Source organism: Lygodium microphyllum, chromosome 13, assembly GCF_053477565.2.
Source record: "Lygodium microphyllum isolate KBCC chromosome 13, Lygodium_microphyllum_v1.1.10, whole genome shotgun sequence".
NCBI lineage: Eukaryota > Viridiplantae > Streptophyta > Polypodiopsida > Schizaeales > Lygodiaceae > Lygodium > Lygodium microphyllum.
This window is the reverse complement of record NC_141147.1, coordinates 31155829-31161828: the sequence shown is the minus strand read 5'-3', so window position 1 is coordinate 31161828 and position 6000 is coordinate 31155829. Positions and strand designations below refer to the sequence as shown.

The 6000-nt window shown below is 45.2% G+C and overlaps 1 protein-coding gene across 4 annotated transcripts in view; it reads right to left on the bottom strand.

Annotated features, from left to right (window-relative positions):
- ASG3 (SNF2 domain-containing protein / helicase domain-containing protein) overlaps positions 1–6000 on the bottom strand; it is a 164752-nt gene that overhangs the window by 113506 nt on the left and 45246 nt on the right. The gene's annotated exons all lie outside the window — the stretch shown is intronic.

Below are 6000 nucleotides of genomic sequence, written 5' to 3'. Positions count from 1 at the left end.
AATGAAATTGCAAAAATTTCATCCAAAGTTGAAAGTCCAATGAAATTGCAGAAATTTCGGCCAAAATTTCAACATGTGTATCGAGAATCTAGATTCCTCGGACCTCACCTAATCGCGGGCGGGAGTCAGGCCAAGCAATCAATAGAGGTGTACCGTGTGCCGCACGCGATGTAGGCGGGAGAGGCAGGTGGGAGAGTCAAGTGGGCAGAAGTAGGCACAGCCTTGGCGAGGTAGGTGTGGCAGGCGGAGCAGGTGAGTGAAGCGGGAGCAGGCGGAGCAGGAGCAAGCGGAGCAGGAGCAGGCGGAGCAGGAGCAGGCGGAACAGGCGGAGTAGAAGCAGGCGAAACAGGCGGAGCAGGAGCGGGAGCGGGAGCAGGCGGAGCAGGCGGGAGAAGGCGGGCGACAGACGGGAGTGTGGAGAAGCAGGCGGGCGACGCGCAAGATGCAAGCGAACGACACGCGCAAGATGCAAGAGGTGGACGGGCGACAGGCGGGAGAGTAGCGGGCGACAGGCGGGCTGCGGGCGACTTTTTTTTTTTTAATTACCTTGGCTGGAACGGCCATTACAAACAAGGAACGGCCAGGAAACGGGCGGGAACGGCCAAGGTGTTGGGATGTAAAGGTCCTTTATTCACCTTCGTGTATTTTACACGTGTATTATGTTGTACATGTGAATGCACCCTTACAGGCCCCAAGTATAAATACATTTTATTCTTTGTGTACCAACACATTGTTGGTACACCCAAAATCAGTTCGTCACTCTTACTCTCACTCTCACTCACCTGCTCACTTCCTCTGGTGCAAATCTTCACACTTCCGCTACCCGCGCGCTCCAACAACTGGTATTAGAGCAGCGGTTAAGGTGCTCGCGCTCCTCGTAGTCCGTGCGAGACATCTCCAGTGTTCGCTCGTGCGAAATACACAGGTCGTTTTTGACCTGGCAGCTCACAGGAGTGGTCATGTTCTGACCAGCAGGCTCACACAGGTCGTGCCTGACCAGGCGACAGCTCACAGGAGTGCAGGCGACAATTTCCTTGCAGGCGGCAGGTCACGAAACTGAAGCGACAGCTGGGGCGACAGTTTTCATGCAGGCGGCAGATCAAAATCGTCAGGCGACAGCCAGCGATAGGCTGCCTGGCATCAGGCGACAGCGACAGGCTGCGTGGCATCAGGCGACGGACTGACGGGCAAGCGCAAGGTCAACGGCTGCAGATTCGCCACATTATTCTTCCAAAAATTTTTAAAATTTTTCTAAGGTTTACTGCAAGCAGCCCCTTTGCCACTGACGGGAATTCGCACGCGCAAGCACAGTTCTCAGATTTGGGCAAATTTGAACCTGGAAATTTGGGGCTTTTCCCAGATTTGATGCTGTTTATGCTTGACAGTGACATCTGTGTCAGAAATTGCAGACATTGTGCGCATTGACCTCAATTAATTTGGGGATTTTTCCAAATTTGTTGAAATTTTCTTGGCATTGGACCAAGAAAAATTGGGGCTTTTCATGTATTGATGTAATTTTGCTCAGCTGAGTCAGTTTGGTTGACATTTGCGCACATTTGGACCTGGAAATTTGGGATTTTGTGCAGAATTTGATAAATTTCTGCATTATTTGCTTGTGCAGTGGCTGGTTTATGTCAAAACAGCAGAGGATTATTGCTGGTTATGCAAGAACAGCAGTATATTTGCTGATTTAGCTTGTGCTCTTGCAGTTCAGTGCTTTTACACTTGTACTTGTGATAAAATGGCTACAACTTCTTCCAGTTCTAACATTAAAAGTTTGATGGAAATCAAGCGATTTGATGGTCAGGGCTTTGATCTTTGGAAAGATCGTATGCAGGGCATACTGTTCTTAAAGGATTGTGAGGATGCTTTGCAAATGGATAAACCCGCACAAATGTCTGAGGCGGATTGGGCCAAAGTCAATAAAAGGGTTGTGGCTTATATAAAGATGGGTGTCACTGATGACATTTTGACAGACATTGAGGGTTTAGACACTGGTCATGCAATATGGGAAAAGTTGAAAACTACCTATGAGATCACCACACATGTTAATCAGGTGCATTTAATGTGCAAGTTGGTGAATATGCGGCTGGATGAGTCCAAGCCTGCAGCTGAGCACTTGAGTGCTTTTACTGGCATTTTAAATCAGCTCAAGGATGCAAGTTTGGATTTTGATGATAAGTTGAGGGCGATCTTTTTTATCATGACATTGCCTGACTCTTGGGAGACTTTGGTTGTTTCTCTCAGTAATAACCCCAATCTCACATATGATGGTGTGAGGGGTTCGATCTTGAATGAAGAAATTAGACGTAAGTCTAGTGGAGAAGGTAGCAACTCAGCTTATAATGTTAGAGACAGGGCTGAAAAGAAAAATGCAAATGCTGGACAGAGAAGCAAGAGCAAGAGCAAAGGAAAAGAAAAGAGTGATGTTACATGCTATCAGTGTGGTCGGAAGGGCCACAAAAAGCCTGATTGCAAGTATTACAAGATGGAACGAGAGAGAAAGAAGAATGCAGGAGACAAAAAGAAGAAAGAGGAAAAGACAGATGCATCTGAGGCAGGTAAAGGCAAGGAAAAGGCCAATGTGGCCTCCAGTGTTGTCATAGAGGAGCTCTCAGATGCAGAAGCTGATGTATTATGTGCAGTGGATTATGATGCCCTTGTATGTCACATGCAGGATATGCAGATCACCAAGGGTGATGTGATTGATGCACTTTTGTCAGTTGATGATGGTGTCACTCAGACTTGGATTGTAGACTCTGGTGCCTCTTTCCATGTGACTCCATGCTTGGAGTGTTTTGCTACTTTTGATGCAGGCTGTTATGGCAAGGTTTACCTTGGAAATAATCATGCTTGCAGCATTGATGGGATTGGCACCATACACTTGTCTTTGGATAATGGGCAAGAACTTGTGTTGAAAGATGTCAGATACGTGCCTGGCATCAAGAAGAGTTTACTATCTGTTGGACAGCTTGACTTGCATGGTTACACCACACTGTTTGGTGGTGGTTTGTGGAAATTAAAAAGGGGTTCCATGCTGATTGCTAAAGGAACCAAGAAGGGCACTCTGTATTGTCTGCACTGTAAAGCTTTGAATGGCAAGTTTCTTGCAGTTGCTGAAATTGGCTGTCATTTGGAGTTATGGCATAAGAGATAAGGCCATATGAGCCAGAAAGGTCTTGATGTCCTTACCTTTTTGAAGAGGGTTGATGGAAAAGGCTCTAAACTTGATTTTTGTAATGACTGTCAGTTTGGAAAGCAAATGAAAATTTCCTTTTACTCTGCTGTCTCCTGTAAGTCAAATGTATTGGACTTAGTGCATTCTGATGTATGTAGCATGCCTTTGAAATCGTTGGGTGGTGCTGCATACTTTGCCTCTTTTATTGATGATTGTTCCAGGAAGATTTGGGTTTATTTGTTGAAAAAGAAAAGTGAAGTGTTTGCTGTTTTTAAAACTTTTCATGCATTCGTGACCACTTAGACAGGTAGAAAGTTGAAATGCTTGAGAACTGATAATAGGGGTGAGTTCACGTCTAATGAATTTAAGTCCTTTTGTGACTTGCATGGGATCAAGAGGGAGCTTACAGCCCCTTACAGCCCTTCTTCAAATGGTGTGGCTGAAAGATACAATAGGACTCTATGTGAGAGAGTGCGGTGCATGCTGTCCACTGCTAATCTCCCTCATGAATTTTGGGGAGAGACACTTAAAACCGCGGTTCACATTTGCAACCGCTCTCCAAAAAAGTCCTTAAATAATGGCATCCCTGAGGAGGTTTGGTCTGGCAAACCGGCCTCATATGACCATTTACGAATATTTGGCTGTGATGCTTTTGTGCATGTTAGAGATGAGCTGAGGAATAAACTTGACCCGAAATCCACCAAAGGCATTTTCATGGGCTATGGTGATGAGGGTGAATTTGGCTATAGAGTGTAGCTACCTCAGTCCAAGAAAATTGTTCGCAGCCGAAATGTTGTGTTTAATGAGGCAAAGTTGCTGAAAAGTACTTTAGCCTCTGATGAAGACATGAAAAAGGTCAAATTTCAGAATTCGCAGCCACCTATTACTTCAAATGATGAGCCTCATGGTGCTGTACCACAGGCTGAAACTGATGATCAGCCGGTTATCTTTGAGCCAGATGATGATGGACAGCAAATAGAAGCACAGGGAGGTCATGGACAGCAAGATAGACTTGCTGATTATGAAAATGCAGGTGCTGGAAATGAAAATGAAGGTGCTGTACAGCATGAACAGCATGCTGAAAATGGCTTACAGCAGCCGATAAATGCTGAAAATAACATGCCTCCAGATGTAGATCCGATTCCTGAGAATGTAGATCATTGGGTACGCAGGTCTACACGCCTAAGAAGGCAGCCACATAGGTATGACCCCTCTTTGCATTATGTGATGCTTACTGATGAGGGTGAGCCTCTGATATATAAAGAGGCTAAGTCATGCAAATTCAGCAATAAGTGGGAGCTAGCTATGCAGGAAGAGATTAAATCTCTGTATGCTAATGATACTTGGGATCTTGTGTCGTTGCCCAAAGGAAGAAAGCCTCTTCCAAACAAATGGGTTTACAAAGTAAAGACAGTTGATGGGAAACCCAAGTACAAGGCAAGATTGGTTGCCAAAGGGTATGCACAGAAGGAAGGGATTGACTTCCAGGAGGTCTTCTCACCTGTCGTGAAGATGACCACACTACGTGTGCTTTTTGCTCTCACTGCTGTATTGGATTTAGAGCTGTACCAAATGGATGTGAAAACAGCTTTTCTGCATGGTGACATTGATGAGAAGATCTACATGAAACAGCCCGAGGGTTTTGTAGTTCCTGGAAAAGAGCAGTTGGTGTGTAAACTAAAATGCAGCTTATATGGGCTGAAACAAGCACCACGGCAGTGGTACAAAAAGTTTGACACTTTTATGCTCTCTCATGGGTTTACGCGCAGCCATGCAGATCATTGTTTGTATATGAAAAAGGATACAGATGGCAGCCCTATCATACTTGTTTTGTATGTGGATGATATGTTGCTGGCTGGGAAGAAAAAGACTAGCATGGATGCTCTCAAAGATCAGCTGAAATCAACTTTTTCCATGAAAGATTTGGGGAATGCAGAGCATATATTGGGCATGAGGATTCGTAGGAATATAACGCAGAAATTGTTGTTCTTATCTCAAGAAAAGTACATTGAAAAGGTACTGGACAGATTTAACATGGCTGAAGCTAAGCCTCTCGAAGTACCCTTACCTCCATACCTTAAGCTTAGTAAAGCCAACAGCCCAAAAGATGACATGGAAGTCAACGCTATGAAGGGAGTCCCTTATGCATCAGCTTGTGGCTCTCTTATGTATGCTATGGTGGCTACTCGTCCAGACATTGCTCATGCAGTGGGAGTTGTCAGCAGGTTTATGTCAAATCCTGGCAAACCACATTGGGAGGCTGTCAAGTGTATTCTTAGATATCTGAAGGGTACACAAAGGAAGTGTATTTGCTATGGGCAGGGTGCACTTATTCTGCAGGGTTATTGTGATGCAGACATGGCAGGTGACTTAGACACTCGCAGGTCCACTAGCGGGTATGTCTTTACAGTTGCTGGAGGGGCCGTCTCTTGGTGCTCCAGGTTGCAAAACATCGTAGCACTGAGTACTACTGAAGCTGAATACATATCAGCTACTGAAGCTTCTAAGGAAGCTATATGGTTGAGCAGACTCGCAGAGGATCTCGGCATGTCTATGAGTACTCCAGTGTTGGGATGTGATAGCCAGAGTGCTGTGTATCTGGCTAAAAATGCCATGCATCATTCATGTACAAAGCATATTGATGTGCGATATCACTTTATCAGACAGATTCTGGAGGATGGTCTAATCACATTGACCAAGATCAAAACACAGGACAACCCTGCAGATGTTCTCACTAAAAGTCTAGGCAAGGCTCAGCATGAGCATTGCATACGACTAGTGGGAGTTGGTTAAAGGTTCACTCCGGACCTTTAAGTGGGAGG